We start from the raw sequence: 22,035 nt of genomic DNA, 5'->3' as shown, positions 1-22,035 counted from the left end.
GTATAATTGATATTCAATAAACTGAAGATGCTTAAAATATAAATTCTGGCATATGTAGACACACATGAAACTATCACCATATTTAAGACAATGAACATATTTCTTACCTTTCAAAGTTTCCTCATGTCCCACTGAAATCCTTCCCTCTCTTCTCCCCACCCACGCACCTATCTTCAGACAAGCACTCTGTCACCATACTTTGTCACTGTAGAGTAATGTCATTTTCTTTAATTTTATATGAATGAATAACAATATGTGTTGTAGACTCTGGGTCTAGAGTTCTTTCTTGCCTAGCAAGAAAGCGGGACGCAGGATTAAAATGTGAGAGATGGTTAATGTCCAGGAGAAGACAAGAGCCCCAAATAAGGGTCCTTGCTCCGTATTTATTAAGATCAGAAGGCTTACAAACATGATGGATGTGCACAAAGAGACAATCAATCTGTGAACATTAACTTATGGGCAAGAGAGAAAGGGGTTTTGAAGATATACGATGTTAGGGGTTTGGGTCAATAGAAACCAAACCAAAATCTTGTCACTGGGCAGATGGATGTTAATGGCAGACATGAGGCATTGTGTCTGTTTATGTTAGCCAGCCTAGGGGATAAGACAAATAGAGCATGTAACCTCAGGGTCAACAATGTACCTTTCCTTTGCTAATCAGCTCTGCTCTGGGCAGTTTCACTCACAGCAGTCTATAGTCCTATTTACCTGTTTACCTAATTTGGTCCTTCCTTCCTGTGAAAGCAGCTTTCTGCTATAGTACTAAATTGGGGGGTGTTTTCGCCCTAAATACCTAATCTTGCTTACCTCATATCCCTTTGTATTGGGGCCTTTGCCCCCTTACTCTATTCTGGGGGCCTTTGCCCCTGCCTCTATCCTGGGCGCCTTTGTCCCCCCCACCCCACTCTATCCCTATTTATCTAATCTTGTTTACCCAAACTTGGGTGTGAGCATCCTATGGCTTTGTAATTTTTTATGCATTGTTAGCCCATCAGTGCAGGCTCAGAGAATTCCTAAGCTTATTCCCCACAAATATGTACTCTAGTTTCTCTGGCTTTACTTTTTTAATATATATTTTTAAATTTTTAATGTTTCTGTTTTTGAGAGAGAGAAAGAGAGACAGCATGAGTGGAGGAGGGGCAGAGAGAGAAGGAGACACAGAATCTGAAGCAGGCTCCGGGCTCTGAGCTGTCAGCACAGAGCCCTGCATAGGGCTCAAACCCATGAACCGTGAGATCATGATCTGAGCAGACATCAGACCCTTAACCAATTAAGCCACCCAGGTGTCCCTGTTTGGCTTTATTTTTAACGCATACACACTTAGTTTGAAATTCACTGATGTATTGTAGTTTTTTTTCACGTTTTTTTGTTGTATTTATTCCTAAGTATTTCATATGTTTTCTGTCAAAGGTGGTATATTTTTTCAGTAGCTGTTCATTGCTAGAGTTAGGGATAAGACTGATTTTTCCATCTTGATCTTTAATCCTGTGATATCGATCAACTCACTTATTAGATTTAATATCTTGTTTTGCAGATTTCATTAGATTTTCAAGAAGAGGATCATATTATCGGTGAGTAATTACAGTATTTTTTTCTCCCAGTATGGATGCCTTTTATTTTCTTGGCATGCTGCACTGGAAAACCTCTAGTATAATGTTGAATAGAAGAGATGAGAGCAGACATCCTTGTCTCATTACTGATCTTAGGAAAAAAGCAAGCTGTTTCTTACCTTTTAATATGTTGCTAGCTGTAGATATTTCCTAGATGCTTTTTATGAAGTTGAGGAAGTTCCCTTCTGTTCCTATTTTGGTAAGTATTTTTATCAAGGATGGATGTTACATTTTGTCAAATGCTTTCTCTGTGTCTGCTGATGTAATCATAGGTTTTTCCATTTTAGTTTGTTGCTGTGATTAATTACATTGATTGACTTTTAAATGGTTAAATCAATCTTGCATTCCTGTGATAAAACCTAATTGGTTAGGATATTACTCTTTTTTATATATTGTTGAATTTAATTTGCTAAAATGTGCTAAGTATTATTATGTCTGTTTTTGTGAGGGACATTGGCTTGTCATTTTATTTTCTGGTAATGTCTTTCTATTGGTATCAATATAAAAATAGCCTTATAGAATGAGTTGGGAAGTATTGCCTGTCCTTCAATTTTATGATTTATACAAAAGTGGCATTATTTCTTATGGGGTGCTTGGGTGGCTCAGTCGGTTAAGCGTCTGACTTCTGTTCAGGTCATGATCTCATGGTTCGTGAGTTCGAGACCTGCATTGGGCTCTATGCTGACAGTTTAGAGCCTGGAGCCTGCTTTGGATTCTGTGTCTCCCTCTCTGTCTGCCCCTCCCTCACTCTCGCTCTGCCTCTCTCACTCTCACACAAAAATAAACATTAAATTTTTTTTAATTAAAAAAATAAAAAAAAGAGGCATTATTTCTTAAATATTTGGTAGAATTCACCAATAAAGCCATCTGGTCTAGTATTATTCTCTGTGGGAAGGTTTTCAAAAACAAATTATTTAATAGATATATGGCTATTCAGAATATCTATTTCTTCTTGAGTGAGATATGGTAGTTTATGTTTTAAGCAACTTTCATTTAATCTAATTAGCTGAGTTTATTGCCACAATAACTCTCATATTATGCTTTTAATAACAGTAAAATTTGTAAATTGTCACTTTGTTCATTCCAGATATTGATAATCTGTATCTTCTCTTTCCTTGGTCAGTATAGTCATACTATTCTGTGATATCATTCACACACCTCTATAGTAGACGTCTATTAATTTTATTAGTTTCAAAGAATTAGTATCAGTTTTTGTTCCATTGATATTCTCTGTTGTTTTTCTGTTTTCTACTTTATTGATTTAAGTTTTGATTATTTTTATTTCCTTTCTTTGGTTGTTTTAGGTTTATTTTGCTCCTCATTTTCTAGATTCTTAGATGAAAGCTGAGGTCACTGACTTAAGATCTTTCTTATTTTCTGATTTGTGCATTCATGGCTATAATTTTCCTTCTAAGTATTGCTATAGTGGCGTCCTACAGATTTTGATATGTTGTGCCTTTATTCATTGCAGAATACTTTCTAATTTCCCTTTTGATTTCTTCTTTTACCCTTGGGTTCTTTAGAAGTGTGTTATTCAGGTTTTCAAGTATTTAGGAAATTTCCAGAGATCTTTGTGTTATTTATTGTTAATTTAATTCCATTGCGATCAAAGAACATAATATGTATAAATCTAATTCTATTAAGTTTATTGAGACTTGGTCTATGGCCCAGAATATGGCTTACCCTGGTAAACAGACCATGTACACTTGAGAAGGATTTGTATTTTGCTGTTGTACAGTAGAATGTTCACTAAATGTATATTAGGCCTAATTGATAATGTTATTCAAATCTATTATATCTTACCGATTTTGAGTCTCTTTGTTCTATAAATCATTAGAGGGGTATTGAATTTTCTGACTGTAATTGTGGATTTATCTGCTTTTTTTTTCTCACAGCTCTGTCAGTATTTGCTTTATGCATCTTGAAACTTTATTATTAGGACACAAAAATTTATGACTTTTAGGTCCTGTTGAAGAATTGGCCTATTAACATTATGAAATGTTTATCTTGTTTATCTCCAGTAATATTCTGAGCTTTGAAATCTAGTTTGTCTGATATCAATATAGCCACTTCTGTTTTCTTTAGATTAGTGTTTGCATGGAATCTCTCTATTCTTTTACTTTTAAGTTATCCGTTTCTTTATATTTAAAGTAGTTTTCTTAAAATACCATGTAGTTGGGTCTTGCTTTTGTATCGAATATGGAAATGTCTGCTTTTTCATTAGGGTGTTTATATCATTTACATTGAGTATGAATCAACACCCACAGTTTGCTACACCTCTAGCCTTCCCTTATATTTGATGACAACTCCATTTTTTTCTAGGCCAAAATAAACAAAAAAATGAAAGAATAAAAAATCTTGCAGTTATGTTTGATTCTTCTCTTTCTTTCATAATCTCCATCAAATCTGTTAAGACATTCTATTAGTTCTTCCTTAAAAATGTGTTCATAATATGACCATTTTTCATCATTTTCACTCATCAAAAGGGATGCCATCTTGTTCTGAGCCATCATCATCTTTCGTGTGGGCATGCAGTGGCTACTTAACTTTTTTGTTACTGCTTCTTTCCTCTTCTCTTTCTCAAGGCAGTAGGGAGGGTGTTGACTTAAAAATGTAGTTGTAAATCAGAACATGTCACTTTGCTCAAAATCCTGAAGTAGTTTACTATTTCATTCAGAATAAAGCTGTCATCCTTTTTTAAAAAGTTTTTTTTTTCTTGTTTATTTATTTTTGAGACAGAGTGTGAGTGGGGCAGGGGCAGAGAGAGAGGGAGACAGAATCTGACATAGGCTTCAGGCTAGCATCAAAGAGCCTGATGCAGGAGCTGGAACCCACAAACTGGTGAGATCATGACCTGAGCCGAAGTCGGCCACTTAACCGACCGAGCCACCCCAGTGCCCCAAACTGTCATTCTTCTAATATTCACCAGGATTCCAAATAATGTGTCTTCTAATGTTATATATTCTCTGTCCTCACCTTATACTACTCTTCCCTTCACTTCCTCTATTCCAGCCATACAGGTATTCTTGTTATGCATTTAAGATGCCATGCCCTTTCTCCCCTTAGAGATTTTGGACTGGGAGTGCCTTTTGTCAGGAACATACCTCCTCTGGTATTTCCATGATTAACTCTCTCAGCTCCTTTAAGTCTTTGCTCTTATGTTACTTTCTCAATGAATTCCATACTAATAATCATGTTAAAAATGTCCAACTGCCCCACTTCCCAAACCCAGCATATGTGGTTCTTTTACCTCTTCAGCTTCATTGTGCTAATCATACTAAAACATATCAATTTCATGTCTTATTAGTTTATTTTTATTGCCTCTCTCATTTAACTAGGATTTAAACTCCCCAAGGCATGGATCTTTGTTTTGTTCCTTGATATATTCTAAACATCTGTAAGACTGCTTTAGTTCATAACAGGCACTTGACAATGATTAGTTGAAGTAATAAATAAAAGTGTTTTTATATTCTGATGTGACCATTTGCCATGGGAATTTAGAATAATTGCGTCTAAAAAACAAACAAACAAGCAAAAAATGTGCTCATACAGACCAGATTGGTGCCTGCAAGAGGCCTGGGATGGGAAGTGAGAGAAATACATGAAGAGGTTCAAAAGGTAAAACAAAACGAAACAAAACAAAAAACAATAAAACAAACAACAACAAAAACAAAAACAACAAAGTGCCACAGATAGTTTGACTGATTTACTCCCTGTATTGGAGAACTAAACTCTGCTTTTTATAGAAAGTGAGCAAACGATATTGCTGAATAAATGAACTAGTCATTCCTTGGTTTAAAACAACAACAACAAAACTCTCCCTCTGTTATACACTTATATTAAACATGGGGAGTGGGAATTGAATGATACAAAAATAACCTATAAAATTGTGTCAAAAATAAAATTAGTAATGGGAATATGATGCATTTCTGGCAATCTAAAGCATTTGGAAAAACTATTATATAAGGCAAGTAGTCCAGAAAAAAATATGCAAAAGAGCTATTAAAATTATGTCAAAAGTTATGTCATAAGTATAAAACTATGTCAAAATTCACCTACTACCACTGCTAGTAGGTTATTTCATAAGTATAAAATTATGTCAAAATTCACCTACTACACCACTGCCAGTAGGTTAAGTCCATTGCCCTATTTCAAGCATGGTCTATGAATGCTTGGGTACAGAGTTTATGTCTTAGGCTATGGGTAATAGGGATGTATACATTTTTTAGGAGTCGCACTATAGGACCAAATGTATGTTTTAGAAAAATAAATTGTGGCCTTATAAAGAAAGGTGGAGATGAGGAAACTTTTCTGGCAAAAAGCCACTTAAGGGAGACTACTATGTACCTCTGTTCCATGGATATTTTGCTATTTATCTCTCAATGACCCTTGATCTTTAGTGTCTCACTGCCTTGCACATGCTACTTCCTCTCTTCAACATACACTTCAAAACCATGTATCTGCATCTGATTCCCTCAAAGAAAAGCAGGTTATTTTTTTCTAGAGTATTTAGCATGATGTATGTAGTTGTTTGATTATGCATCTGTTTTTGCATTTAACTTTAATATATGCTATTTTTCATTTAATTTTATGTGAACCCAGTAACAAACGTGTCATTTGCTACAGTACAGCGAGGTGATCAATACATTATTTGGGGATGATTGAACAAGATGATGAGACCGTCAGTTGCAGTGGCAATGAGGATGGAGGGCTGTGTGTGTTTGGGGGGGAGTTTGGAGTATGTGCAGAGTTTGGAGTTTGGAGTATGTGCAGAGCAGAGAGGGAATTAGGTGAATGTGAGTCATGAAGGAGATAGAGGAATCAGGGGTATCATTTAGGTTTTAGTTTTGTCCTTTGGATAAATATTCCATTCACCAGAAACATTAAGTGCTATGGTAGACACCAAAATGCTATCTTTATTATTCCTTTGGAAACATTGGGAAAATACCCCTGAAATGCTTTATGTGCTTTCTAACTGATGAGGGAAAATATGATGCTTGGAACATGGGTCCAAGTCTGATTCAACTGTATTGGGGAAAAAAAAGGCTTTCACCTGTTTTGGGTTATCTTAATTGAGCACAATATTGTACATACATTGGCAGTGTAGCCACATTTACAATCATTAATATCTTTAAAAAATGTCTGGCTACAACACTGGAGAGCTGTTGTATAAAATAATTCTAAAACAGCAGTGCAATAGGTCGGGTGATATCATCTATTTGAATGAGTCATATGTGGCTCTAAAGATGGTGACTGAGAATTGACTTGGAGGAAATATAGAAGTCAGTTCAATTTGGTGGATTCTCGTCTGGGACATCGAGGGTGTAGTTCAGAGTAAGAATGTAAAACTAAATGAGTGGGCATTCTCCTCAATGGTTTACTATTGGGTAGAGAAAAGGTAGCCCGCAATCACAAATAAAGTTTCTGCCTCAAATTGAGTTAGTCAGCCTCCAAATCCACAGTGAAATTCTGGAAGAACATACTTAATTATGAAATAAGGAGTAAACATATTCAGATTCATCTATTTTATTTGTCATCACTAGCTCTCTTGAATGTATCAGTGACAGAAATATTTGAATTGAAACAGGTTCTCTCATCAATATCTATTGATTTAAATACAGATTATGTATGAATTAATATTAAACCAGTCTCAGGAATTATGGGGGGTAGAGTATGTGCTTATTTATGTAATAAAATATGTATAATTGAACTAAGATATTTGGAGATATTTTCCACAATTGTGTTCTGTGGATTCAGAGATAACCAATTTCTTATACTACTCTTATGAGGATAAAAGCAAATATAGAAAGGAAATCTGTTTGAAAAAGAAAGAAACCTCTCTCCATATATATAAGGATAGGAACACTTCAATTTCCTATGTACCAGTAAGCTTCCATTTCTGCTCTCCACTGCCATGACAGAGTGAGTCATATTTTACAAAATGGCAGATCAGTGTATTAAACCTCAGTTACTTATGATCTGTTCTCTCCTATAAAGCTGGGGAGATTGGTAGATTTAGTCCAGTTTTCTGCCGTTTCTTGTCGTTCACTCTCTTTTATTTTCACTACCTCTGTAATATAGGGGAGAGGGTAATTGAACTAGGGCTCATTCTTTAAACCCAGATGACTCTTTTGGTTCCATTTCCTTGTGCATCATGTAGATTCCTGTAGATTTCAATTAGTTGAATTAAGAACTGTCTAGTTGTTGGAAGCATATTCAGACATTTATTTTTCCTCATATGAGTATGATTTTACACAGAGAACACAAACTCACAAAGATGCACAAAACACAAGCATGCTTTTGGTTTTCTCTAGACATGTGAAAGAAAGGGAAAGATTTTCTAATGAAAGATAAGAGCAGAGGATTCTGTTCGTCACCATGTTAGGCAGTATGTCAGGCAGGCTGGTGGCAGAGAATGGAGATGTAGTTGTTTCAGCAGCCTGAGAGTCCCTTCCCAAGGAAACTGGCGGAGAAGGGCCAGCACTGTTGTCAATGTCATTGGTCTTAATATGCACAACATACCTATCCTATTGCTTTAGGTAGCCCTGAAGAGAGTGGTGTTTGCTTAGGGGTAGGAAGATCAATTTCAAAAGTGTTACAGGGTTTAGTTTCATAGGGTGAATATCAAGGAGTAAACTGCTGTACTTGAGGTCTGATGATGAAATTCTGGATTGAATTATTGGGTCCTTATCTTGTTGTAGGAGAAATATAGCGGAATGTTAAGAACACAGGCTGTGTATTCAACTCCTGAGTTGAAATCTGAAGTTTGCCACTTATTAACTATTTGACTCAGCTTCTTTTTGACTCTCTCAGACTCTGTTTTTTTCTTATGAAAAATGAAGATAATAATGAAACCTTTCTTACAGGTTTGCTTTGAGAATCAAATAAGCTAGTGCATGCAAAATGCTTAGAATGAGTCCTGACACATATAAGTGATCAAAAATTTTAGTTGTTATCATCATTACTGATTTATTAACAAAACTATACTTTAGTTCTTATTTGTTACTCCTGGTATGTCTAATTTCCTTGGGAATGGCTTGAAAACAATGGATGATTGACAGTATAGATTTAGGAATTTCTGGGTCTCTGGAAGTAATATCTATCTGAATTCTAACTCAGTTTCTAAAAGAACAGGGTATTTCTATTAGCAATCTGAAGGCTACTTATATCATCTGTAGAATTTAGCATAATGTTTTGCACATGGTCAGTACACAGTAAATACCTGGAATGAATGAATGAATCCTAGAACCCTCTTTGTTTATGGGGAAACAAACTGTGACATAGGAAGGAGAGATTAGCTGAGGACCTCACAGCTAGGTAAATACACAAAAGGCCAAGATTACCTGTTCTGATGAATCTCAGTCCGTTATTTTAAAAATTGTTTCCACTACTCATTGAATTATTTTTGTATTGCCTTAAAACTCGAACTCTTCTCAAGAGTGCAGAAAAAAAAAATCAACCATCTACCCACAAAGCTACTGGAGCTCAGAAATCACACACAGCCTTGAGACACCAAGTATTGTGCGTGATCAAATTCTACATTGGATGCTAGAAATCAGAAGCCAGAAGCAGCTCTTCTAAATAAAGTATCCTTTTAAACAGTAGTGCTAGTTCCTGGCATATCGTAGTTGTATATAAGTGCCTCAGCTCTTCCTGATTTAATCTTGATTTCTGAGATGTTTGAGGGTTTGTAGGAAATCATGGGAAAGGCTAGCCAAAGCACAGAAGGAGTTCATTCTGATTACAGCACTCATTGCTTGAATCCTGTTTAGCAGGATTTTCTTGGAAAGGTACCACTGAAAATTGACCCAACTTTTTAAGAGAAAAAATTTCAAATACTATTTAGAAAGACGCAGTAGGCTTACTTATAATCAAATGTATTTTGGTTATGAAACTATATTTTGTACTTTCAAGGAAACTTTAGCAATGTAGCCTAATTCTTAATTTATATGCATATAAAGTATATAAATATATATAAATATCTATAAATAAGTATAATATATATATAAATTTCTCTGGTTCAAAAAAACCTTATATATTTTCCAACTTCATAGAACTCAAACTACCAATAGAAATACCTTGCCCTCCTCTTGTAAAATGTCACAGTAAAACCATTTCAATTGAAAATCTGGAATGTGAAATGTTTTTGCCGTGAAAGAATAGGAATTGCAGCAAGGTTTCAGAAATCTATCAGTCACAACCCTTGAGACATCAGTGTGTTAAATTACATCTAAAAAATTTTTTTTCAACGTTTATTTATTTTTGGGACAGAGAGAGACAGAGCATGAACGGGGGAGGGGCAGAGAGAGAGGGAGACACAGAATCGGAAACAGGCTCCAGGCTCGGAGCCATCAGCCCAGAGCCTGACGCGGGGCTCGAACTCCCGGACCGCGAGATCGTGACCTGGCTGAAGTTGGATGCTTAACTGACTGCGCCACCCAGGCGCCCCATATTTTAACAGGTGTTTTCAGTATTATTGATCTATAATTGACTTACAACACTGCATAAGTTTAAAGTGTACAGCATAATGATTTGATGTACATGTATTTGAAATGGTCACAACAAGGAGTTTAGTTAATATCCTTCATCTCATAGAGAAGCCAAAAAAAGAAAAACAATTGTTTTTTTTTCTTATGATGAGAAGTCTTAAAATTTACTCTTTTAACAGCTTTCATGTATACATACAGCAGTGTTAGCTATGATCATTATATTGTACATTATATCGATAGTACTTGTTATCTTATAACTGGAAGTTTGTATCTTTTGACCACATTCATGCAATTCCCAATTCTCTCTACCTCCACTTTTCACCTGTGGTAACTACAAATCTGATCTCTTTTTCTATAGGTTTTTTTGTTTTGTTTTGTTTTTCTTTCTTTGTTTTTTCTTTTTTAAAGATTCCACATATAAGGGAGATCAAACAGTATTTGTCTTTCTCTGACTTATGTCACTTAGCAAAATGCCCTCAGAGTCCATCCATAGTTGCAAATGGCAGGATTTTCTTCTTTTGTAATGGCTGAATAATATTTGTGCGTGTGTGTGTGTGTGTGTGTGTGTGTGCACACGGCATTTCATCCTTTCATTCATTGATGGACACTCAGGTTATTTCCATGTCTTAGCTATTGTAACTAATGCTGCTATGAATATGGGGTACAGATATCAGCATTATGTTATTTCTTACCTCTTTAATGATAGCCATTCTAGCAGGACTGGGGTGTTACCTTACTGTGATTTTAATAGGGTTTAATTTTGAAATAGAATGCCTGCTATTATGTTTAATACTATAATGTAAACTCTGTGAGGGTAATAGCATTGTTTATTCACACAACCAACACTTTATAAGTACCTGATGTTGCCAGGATAGTGTATGAGATAGAAAAACAAGTAAATCTCAAATTCTGCCCTGTGTCAGTAAGGTGAGATAGGCAAGGAAATAAATAAATAAATAAATCTAAGATAATATGGTCAGCATAATAGCAGAGCTAAACCCAAGATACTGTAGAAGCATAAAGATTCCAAAAAGGAATATTTCTTGGACCACAGAGGTCCTTGGACCTGCAGAGTAGGGTTTGCTGAATTGGTTATAGTGTATTTTCTTTTGATTATCCTAAGTACTTTGAAGCTAATACTGTATCTTTAAATATTTGCATTCAAATGATTCTAGTACTTGTGTGAGGCAGACCTGATACCATTCTTTAAAGGTACTTAGAGACTTTGTAAGAATGGGATTGGGTTTGGAAAGGCCCAAAATCCAATCTGTGGTTCCTCATATGGAGTTCACTCTGTGCAGGTGGCAGAATGAAGGGTTAAAGACTTTGTCTTTGGAGCCGGATTCCTTGGGATTAGGTTTCCACTCTGACTTTAGCCCTCAGAGAAACTACACAAGCAGTCTTGCTTCCTTTTCTTCATTTGAACAAATGTGGATGAGAATAGCACCTACCTTTATAGAGTTGTGATAAACATTAAATGAGATTATTCTTTTTTTAATTTTTTAAAACATTTTTTTATTTATTCTTGAGGGGGGAGGGGTAGAGAGAGAAGGAGACACAGAATCTGAAGCAGGCTCCAGGCTCTGAGCTGTCAGCACAGACAGAATCTGACGTCGGGCTTGAACCCACGAACCCTGAGATCATGACCTGAGCTGAAGTTGGATGCTTAACAAACTGAGCCACCCAGGTGCCCCTAAATGAGATTATTCTTAAAAAATAGAGCAGTTCTGACACATAAGGGCTGAATAAGTAATAATTATTGTTACTATTATTATATAAGAAAAACAAGTATGAAGATTTTTGACCTAACATTCTTCATTTTATATTAAAAAACAAACAAGGGGAGCCTGGGTGGCTCAGTCGGTTGAATGTCCAACTTTGACTCAGGTCATGATTGATCTCAGGGTTTGGTGGTTCAAGGCCCTCATCAGGCTCTTTGTTGACAATGCGGAGCCTGCTTCACATCCTGTCTTCCTCTCTGTGCTCCTCACTCTCTCTCTCTCTCTCAAAAGTAAATAAACATTAAAAAAAATGAAACAGAACAACTAAATGCGATATCATGTGCCTATATGTTTGCACCTTCCAGACCAATTATGAAGGTCTGGTTAGGATGAGTTGGATCATTTGAAAGGATGGGTCTCACTGGAATGCCTCATATGTGGAAGAATATTGGAATGCACTATTAACATATGTTTTTCATGATAATAAACCATTGGATAAGGATTCCAGAGATACAAGGCAAGTGTCAGTCGAGCTTAAATACACAGGTCATTGGACATATTTCTCAGAGACCTTCTGGATTAGAATGGCATGTAAAAGATTGTAATTCAGGCCTTTCCAAACTCAGTCTGTCCCCAACTTTGAAGTGAACTGGACCGGAACCTTAATAAAAAATCCCAACTCATTTGGAATAGACATTTTATGGCTTGGATGAAGAGAAGGGAATAAGAGAATTGTAAACTGGCTTTTTACATCTTTATGGAACAGATATCAGTTATCTACACATAGTGAGTTTCATCTGGATAGAAGTCTGAGAAAAAAGTAAGGGCAGAGGTTGGTGCTAAGATTGGAGAGACTCTGGTGAGGTGACCCAGTACAAGGAAAGTATTGTATACTTTAGTGTTCTTTAGAGATTGAATCAGTTACTAGCAATGTATTTTACCTAATTTTCCTGATACTCAGTTTCCTCATCTATAAAATGGTTACAGTGTTTCCTACTTCCAGGATTGTTACGAGGAATAATTGTATCAAAGTATGCAATATAGGACATGACTAGTTCCTAAGTATCAGATATTTTCCTCAATCTGGGAATTCCAGATAACTTGCTACTTACTGCCTTCTGGGAGGAAAGCTAGTCTAGGAGAGTATGGATAGATTACTATGGGAAGGTGTTCCCTCCTTTTACCCTTCCACAGGCTTTCTGTAGTTCCACATCTGGCAGATGTGTCTTCTCTCTGCTTCTACTGAATAGGTAAAAAAATTCTCCTTTTTTGCCTAATGCTTCATTCTAGAAAGTGTTAAGGAAAAGAGTGTGTGTGCAGTCCCAGCATTGCCTTTATGTGTTTTTCTTAAATGTAAATATTTAATCTTTGAATTTGATTTTCATTTGGGAGGAGGATAAAGAGAAAAAAACCAACAACAAATAGATACAAACAGAGAGAGGGAGAAAAACTTGATTATCTTGGAATTGCAGCCCCTGCTGATGCAGATTAATGGTGGCGGCTGATACACCACGTGTATTGCAGAGCCCTGGCACACTGCCAGCCATTATCCACCTTAATATTTAATAGGCATTTGTACAGAAACACCGAGAATGAGAAATGTTAATTGCTCATAACGTTTTGTTTTATTTTATTTGTCAGGCTGTTAGACATAAAGAGTGTTGTTTGGCTAGGTTGAAATTTTACTGTTTAGCTCTTAAATTTTTCCGACATAATTTTTCTGTGAAAAGTTAGTAATAAATACTTTGTATTTGCATCATGCCTCATTCTGAAGAGATCAAAGTCCTGATCACAAATTCACTGAGACCTGGGGCTCTTTTGTACTCTGCTCAGTTCTCCTGAAAATGCTATTCCTAGCAATGGAGCCAAGCTATGGGGAAACAAGTGTCTTTTATGTACTATCAGCTTCTTGAAGTTCTGCTCAGTTATTTAGCCTTTGTGGAAAACATCTCAAATTCTGAAGGTTCACTGCCTGTCTGGTTTTAGCACCATCACTGAGTGATTTCTTTGGTCATTTTTTGTTAAAATTTTACTTAAAAATGTTTTATTTTGGAGAGACTTATGTAAAATATCTGTACAAAAGCACCAAATAAAACAATTCCTAGTAGCTTCTTAGGATTACAGCAGAAGGAAGAGTGATACCTGATGGTAAATGTAGAGAGAATGAATGTGTTTATATAATGTGAGACTTTCTGACAATTCATAGTATGGTCCAAGTACTGTAATTCTGTGTTCTTGTATTTTTTAAAAAAAAAATTTAATGTTTATTCATTTTTGAGACAAAGACAGAGCATGAGTGGGGGAGGGGCAGAGAGAGAGGGAGGCACAGAATCCAAAGCAGGCTCCAGGCTCTGAGCTGTCAGCACAGAGCCTGATGTGGGGCTCAATCCTATGAACTGCGAGATCAGGACCTGATGCGAAGCCAGATGCTTAACTGACTGAGCGACCCAGGTGCCCTATTTCTGTGTTTTTTTTTAAAATTTTTTAAAATGTCTATTTATTTTTGACAGAGAGAGAGAGAGAGACAGAGCATGAGCGGGGGAGGGGCAGACAGAGAGGGAGACACAGAATCCAAAGCAGGCTCCAGGCTCTGAGCTGTCAATACAGAGCCCCACGCAGGGCTTGAACTCACAGACCATGAGATGAGCCGAAGTCAGACGCTCAACCGACTGAGCCACCCAGGCACCCCCCATTTCTGTGTTCTTTTAATGCAACCTGCTGTTCTTCATGCTTTTAATGTGCTTCTTCTTTTTTACTTCTGTGAAGGCTTATTCTTTTTTTTTTTTTTTTTTTTTTTTTTGGTCTGTTCAAAAGTTACTTTTGCTGAGACGTTTTTCTATACTTAACCACAGGTTCAATTTATGTTTATTTGCTCCTTAAGTCTAGTAGAGCTTATCCATGGCACTGTAATTATTTGTATACATGTTTATTTCTCTCACTATGCTGTGAACCCTTTGAAGAGAGATAATTTTTCTTATTGTTTTCTGAATCTTTACTGTCTGACACAGTGCCAGGAACTTACAAAATGCTCTGAAACATTTTTATAATGAATTATTCCTATAAATTATGAAACGGTTTTACAAAGTTTAAAACCTCAACAGATGTTTCATTTCAAATAGGCTCCTCTTTCCTACCAAATTGGCATCAGTTCAAGAGAATTTCTATTGGTGTTTTGAAAGTGATTAAACTACTTTATTAATTCTAAATGAGCATTTGAGAAAAGAATAGGAGAAAATCAATAACTTGAAATCTTAAGTAAAATTGGATAAGAAGTAATTATGAATCAGCGTTAACTTTACAACATGAATTTGCTTTGCTAAGTGAAAAACTGTAAGTGTTTGTAAACAGAAAGATAAATGTTTATGAAAGGTGAAAGTTATTTCAGTCTCCGGAAACTTCTACAGATATGTTAAATGTAATTCTTTACAATTTCACCCCTAAAGCGATATAGTCACTTGTTTGCTCTTGTGTTCTACATTCAACTCTTCATTTTTATCTCATTTTGTCTGCTTGCATTTTATGGCACCCAGTCCAATCTTCAAGAGAATGTGAGTGTTACTCTCTCGTTTGTCCTCACTCTGTAGAACCTTGAGGCAGTTTTTCAACAAAATAGTTCAGTGAATTGCTATAGGCCACAGAGCAAGTAAGTTGTAAGGAAGGAAAGAGGTTCAAGTCTCTTATTTCCCTGGGACCCCATTATCCTCTATGAAGAGTAAAATGTTCTATCCTTAGACTACATATTTCATAATCATCTATAAAAATATAGAGTTTCTATAATAGTGTGAACCTCCATAAAGAAATACAGATGCATATAAATAATAGACTTTAATACAACATGTGTGGAATGAAGAGCTTTAAAATATTCACCCCTACTAATTAAATTCCTGAGAATCTCTCTTAAATAATTAAGGAAGAGTGCAAAGATTTATCCTGAAGAACTTCACATCATTATTTATATTAGTAAAAAAATTGAAAAAGATTAAATGTTCAACAAAGTAGAATTGGTAGATAAATTACAGTATGTCTATATGATGAAATATAAAACAGATATTCGAGTCTTGGGAGATTTTTGCAAAGATGTTAGTGAATGGCTACAATATAATACATGAAGCAAGGCAAAAATTAACTGGTATATAAAGTAAATATTTTGACTTTTAGCAAAAAGTATATACACATATACACATTAGAATAAAAAAGAAAAAAATAAAAAGGAACCAAGAACAACTGTATTAATTTTTGTCAATATCCTGTAATATTGCTGTAAAATTAAAAAGAAATTTAATGGTGCCACCTAATAGGCTAAGAAGCATCTATTAAAATTTACTGTAGGAAGTTACTTTTTAGAGTAGATTCAGCACATGATAGAGCATTGATATAAAATGATATTTTGCTGCCTGGTGTCCTGAAAAATGCAAATAGATTTCATTTGAAGACCATGGGCTGTGCATCAGAGTGACATGGGTAGAGAGAAGTTTTTCTGCCTGGGAATCATCTAAGTCCTATTGCATAAGTACCTCTTGTAATGTGAATGTTGAATCCAATACTATATATATTTTTGCACTGCTTTTTCCAGATACACATCAGTGATTATACTGATGCTTTGGTTAGAAATAAAGAGACCAAATCTTGATTCAAGCTTAAAGAGAAGAGGTAAGGATGAATGAGCAGGAAACATTTAACTTCTGGTAAAAAGAATCAGTGAGGTGCTCAGAGGTCTCTAAAGAGGAAGGTAATCATTGAAGCATATTTACTGGTACTAAATCTGCCTGTTACAATAGTTACAGAATAGTAGTTGGTGACCTGTTACTTTCTTAAACTCCTTAATAGAGGATAGACAAAGGGGAATGAAATAGATATCCTTTTTAATGTGGTTATGACCTGAGAAAGGATATGGGGGCCTAAAATGGCAGTTTAATTTAATCAGTATTTCTATCCTTTATCAGTATAATACACATAGCTCAGGAAGTTTTAATTTCTATTACCCCCTACTCCTATTTGAAGTAATAAAACTATTTCCACTATTTATTTTTATCTAGTTTTTATATCACAGGTTTGGTTTGTTTTTTTTAGAGTCAGTGTTTATTCAAATTGACCCTGAAATTTGGCAATTTATTTGCTCACCTTTATTTTTTTTCAGACCATTCCTATTTTATCCAAATGAATTTTTAATGAAAATTTAGTGGTTCAGTGTAAGAATCTGAGTGGTAGTTTTTTTCAGGCTTTGAACGTTTTAAAATGTTTGGATTTTACACACACTCTTGAATATGCAAAACAAAATATGAGCAGATGTTAGCAAGATGGCAGAACAGGAGGCCTGTGCTCTCATTTCCCCCTTAGAAACACTGATTTAGCAATAACATACAAACCAAAATACCTTCTTGAGATTTGCAGAATGCAGTTAAGAAGTTGCAGTACCCCAGGTGAGCAAAAAGCAGAGAACAGTTGCATTGAAACAGATAAGAGCAATTTCATTATACTCCTGTCAGCCCCTCCCCCAAGGCAGCAGAGATCAATGCCAGGAGAGAATGTTCTGGCTCACTGCTTCTACCTTGAGGGGAAAGAGGAGAGTGGAGCATGTGTACCAATGTTCTAACTCTTCGGAGGGCTTCCCAAGGGACTGATATCTGTCTTGTCTGACTCAGGGTACTAATAGGAAGCCAGCATACTTTGGATGCCTAGTATCTTCAGCTTGCTGCTGAAAAGCCAGAGAACTGGCAGTGCCATAGACAGATAGTTGAGGAAGGAAGACATTATGAGCTCCTGAAAAAGAAACCAGCAAGTCTCTCTAATTGAGAAATTTCATGTATAGGCCAGAGAAATTGCTTCCCCAAAAGGGGTCCCCAGAGGTCCCCAGAGTCTGTAGTTGGACAGATTGGTGAGGGTCTCTGCCTGCACAAAGCCAGTTTATAAAGACAGGGAAAAGACTGTTTTTTTCCCCAAGTGTTTGGATATTAACACAAAACTTTGAGACTCATGAGAGGGAAACATGGCTCAAAGGAACAAAATATATCTCTAGAACCAGTACTAATGGAATAGAGGTAAATTAATTACCTGACAAAGGATTCAAAATAATTTTTGTAAAGATGTTTTATGGGCTCAAGATAACAATGCATGTACAAGATGAGAACATAACAGACAAAGAAATTATAAAAAAAACAACAACAACAAATTTTGGAGCTGAAAAATACAATTAACAGAGGGGTTCAACATCAGAGTTGCCATGCAGAAGAAAGAATCTGCAAACTTGAATATAGGTCATTGGAAATTATATAGTTGGGGAACAAAAAGAAAAAAGTGAAAATGTGTGAAGAAAGCCCAGGGACATATAGTACACCATTAAATGAATCAACATATGCATTATGAGAGACCCAGAGGGAGAGGAGAGAGAGAAAGAGGCAGAAAGCTAATTTGAAGAAATAATGGCCAAGTACTTCTCAAATCTGGAGAAAAAAGCGGCCATACAGATTTAAGTAGCCCAACATAACCCAGCTAGGATGAACTCATAGAAATCCACAGTGAGACACTTCATTATCAAAAAAAATCAAAGACAGAGAGAATTTTATAAACAACAAGAGAAAAGTTACTCATCACATACAAGGGAACTCCTATAAGACTGTCACTGGCTTTATCAGCAAAATTTGCAATCCAAAAGGGAGTAGGATGATATATCCAATTAGCAGATTTCTCAGCAGAAACCTTGCAGGCCTGATGACAGTGGGATGACATATTCAAAAGAATGAAAAATAACAATATTATATCCACCACCATTAAGTCCATCATGGCCTCCTTGTTCCTACATTAAAACAGGTTGATGTCTGCATGGTAACTTGCCAGGGTAGATTTGTGTGTATTCTCTGGCCTGTAGAATTTGTTGATTCTGATCTTGATGTCTGTTTCATTGGGACTGCCGTTGCTCTTCTTGATACAGAAGATTTTTTTTATTTGGCCAATTTGGTATGCCTCAGGGGCATCCAGGTTGCTGCTTTTGATGTAATCAGAGTATTTCCAGTAGTGTTTGGGATATAGATCTTTGTCCACAGGCTTCTTTAATGGGTGTTTCACAGGACTGGACAGCTTAGTGTTGAACATGAAGTAGATCTTCCTGTAGTCCTCCACCATCAGAGCCTCAGGATCCATGCCTCCCTCCAAGGCCCAGTTTTTTGATGCAGCTTTATAGATGATTTTCACAGACAGACACACACACATGCGCGCACACACACACACACACAGTAGAAAATTACTCAGCCATAAAAGAGAGTGAAATCTTGCCATTTGCAAGAATATGCATGGACCTAGAAGATATAATGCTAAATGAAATAATGCAGGCAGAGAAAGACAAATACCACATGATTTCAATCATATGTGGAATTTAAGAAACAAAAGAAACAAAAAAAGAAACAAAACCCCCACAAAAACACAGACTCCTAAATATAGAGAAGAAAATGGTGGTTATCAGAGGGGAGAGGGGGAATGGGTGAAATAGGTGAACGGGATTAAGAATACACTTATGATGAACACTGAGTAATGTACAGAATTGTCGAATCACTGTATTGTACACACAAAACCAATATAACAGTGTATGTTAATTATACTGGAATTTTAAAAACTTAAAAATAGAGCTAGCATATGATTTAGCAATTCCACTTTTGGGTATTCATCCAAAGAAAAGAAAAATACTAATTTGAAAAGATATATTTTCCCTTATGTTTGATACAGCATATTTACAATAGACAAGTTATGGAAACAACCTAAATGGCCATTAGTGGATGAGTGGATAAAGAAAACATGGTATATATACACAATGAGACACTATTCATTCATTAACAAGAATCTTGCCATTTACAATAACATGGATGGACCTTATAGCATTATGCTAAGTGAAATCAGATAGGGAAAGACAAATGCCATATGATCTTGCTTATATGTGGAATCTAAAAAGGAAAACAAAATTATAAAAAAAGCTCATAGATACAGCAAACAGGTTCATGGTTGCCAGAGGGGATAGGGATGGGGGCTGGTGAAATGGGCAAAGGGGGTCAACAATTACAAACTTATAAAATAAGTCATGGAAATAATAAAAAAAAGAAACTAAGAGTTGGTTTCTTGAAAAGATACACAAAATTGAGAAATCTTTAGCTAGATTAACAAGAAAAAAATGTATGCTCAAATGAATAAAATCAGAAATGAAAGAGGAGACATTACAACTGATAAATACAAAAAATCAAAAGAGCCTCTTAGGAACAATTATAAGCCAATGAATTAGATAACCTAGGAGAAATGCTTACGCCCACCATGACTGAAACGTGAAGAAATAGAATATCTGAACAGACCTATAACTAGTAAGATAGGTAAACAAAAACTTTCTAACAAAGAAAAGCCCAGAACCAGATGCTTCACAAGTGAATCCTATCAGAGATGTAAAAAAGAATTAAGGCTAATGCTTCTCAAACTCTTCCAAAAAATAGAAGGGGAAGAAAAATTCTCTGTTTTATTATTGTTTCATCCATATCAAGACACCACAAGTAAATAAAACTACAGGCAAACATTCCTGGTGAATATATATGCAAAATCCTCAACAAAATGTTAGTAAGTAGAATTCAACAGCACATTAAAAAGACCAGGTGGGATTACATTGGGATATAAGGATGGTTCAATGGTTCAAATGTAAGAAAATCAATGTGCTACATCACATTAACTGAAGGAAGAATAAAAATCACAGGATCATCTCAATAGGTGTAGAAAAAGCATTTGACAAAATTCAACACCCTTTCAGAATAGAAGCCCTCAACAAAATAGGAATAGGAGAAAATTATCTCATCATAATTAAGGTCATGTATGAAAAGCCCACAGCTAACATCATATTCAATGATAAGAAACTGAAAGCCTTTCCTGTAGGAACAGGAACAAGACAAGGAGGCTTACTCTTGCCACTTCTGTTCAACATAGTTCTGGAAGTACTAGCCAGAGCAATTAGGCAAGACAGAGAAACAAAGTCACCCAAATTGGAAGGAAGATATAAAAATCACAGAAATCATGAAATTATATGTAGAAAACAGAAAAGATTGCACAAAAAAATCAACAAATTTGGCCAAATGCAGGATACAAAACCAATATACAAAAATCAATTATAGTGTTATACTCTGACAGTGAACAATCCTAAAAGGAAATAAGAAAGTCCTATTTTTTTTTCATTTTTTAAATGTTTGTTTATTTTTGAGAAGAGACAGAGAGAGAGAGAGAGAGAGAGTGTGAGCATGGGAGAGGCAGAGAGAGAAGGAGACACAGAATCCGAATCAGGCTCCAGGCTCCCAAGCTGTCAGCACAGGGTCTGATGTGGGGCTTGAACTCACAAACTCCAAGATCATGCATGACATGAGCCAAAGTCGGATGCTCAACCTACTGAACCACCCAGTAGGGGAAACTAATCCACATGCAAAAGAATGGAATTGGACCTTTTTTGTTTTGTTGTTATTGTTGTTTGTTTTTTACACTCTATGCAAAAATCAACTCAAAATGGATTGAAGATTTCAGTGTAAGACCATAAAACTTGTAGAAGAAAATATAGGGAAAAATCTTCATAACACTGGTTTGGTAAAAGCTAAGGCAACAAAAGCAAAAGTAAACAAGTAAGACTAAATCAAACCAAAAAATCTTATGCACAGGAAAGGAAACAATCGGCAGAGGGAAAAAAGCATCCTATGGAATGGGAGAAAGTATTTGTAAACTATAAATCTTACAAGGGATTAATATCCAAAATATCTAAAGTACTCCTCCAATTCAATGGGAAAAAGCAAAACAAATCCCAAAAATGAAAATCTGATTAAAAAGTGTGCAAAGGACTTGAATAGACATTTCTCCAAAGAAAACATACACATAGACAAGTACATGAAAAAGTACTCAACATAACTAATCACCAGGAAAATGTATACAAAACCACAACAAAATATTACCTCACATCTATTAGAATGGCTATTATCAAAGACAAGAGGTAAGAAGTGTTGGTGAGAATGTGGAGAAAAGGGATCCTTGTATGTTGTTGGTGGGAATGCAGATTGGTATAGCCATTACGGAAAACAACATGAAGCCTCCTGAAAAAACTAAAAATAGAACTACCATATTACCCAGCTATCCCACCTCTGAGTAGTTATCCAAAATAACTGAAATCAGGATTTTTAAAAATGTTTATTTATTTTTGAGACAAAGAGAGACAGAGCA

The 22,035-nt window shown here is 35.7% G+C and overlaps 1 long non-coding RNA gene across 4 annotated transcripts in view; it reads left to right on the top strand.

Annotated features, from left to right (window-relative positions):
• LOC128315167 (uncharacterized) overlaps positions 1–22,035 on the top strand; it is a 291,330-nt gene that overhangs the window by 84,596 nt on the left and 184,699 nt on the right. For all 4 annotated transcript variants that reach the window (XR_008297642.1, XR_008297641.1, XR_008297640.1 and 1 more), the window contains one exon: positions 1,535–1,571. This is a non-coding gene — a long non-coding RNA (uncharacterized LOC128315167). The remainder of the gene's footprint in view (positions 1–1,534; positions 1,572–22,035) is intronic.

The sequence above is a fragment of the Acinonyx jubatus genome, chromosome C2, assembly GCF_027475565.1.
Source record: "Acinonyx jubatus isolate Ajub_Pintada_27869175 chromosome C2, VMU_Ajub_asm_v1.0, whole genome shotgun sequence".
Classification (NCBI taxonomy): Eukaryota; Metazoa; Chordata; class Mammalia; order Carnivora; family Felidae; genus Acinonyx; species Acinonyx jubatus.
Note: the sequence above shows the minus strand (reverse complement) of the source record. Positions and strands in the feature narration are given on the sequence as shown.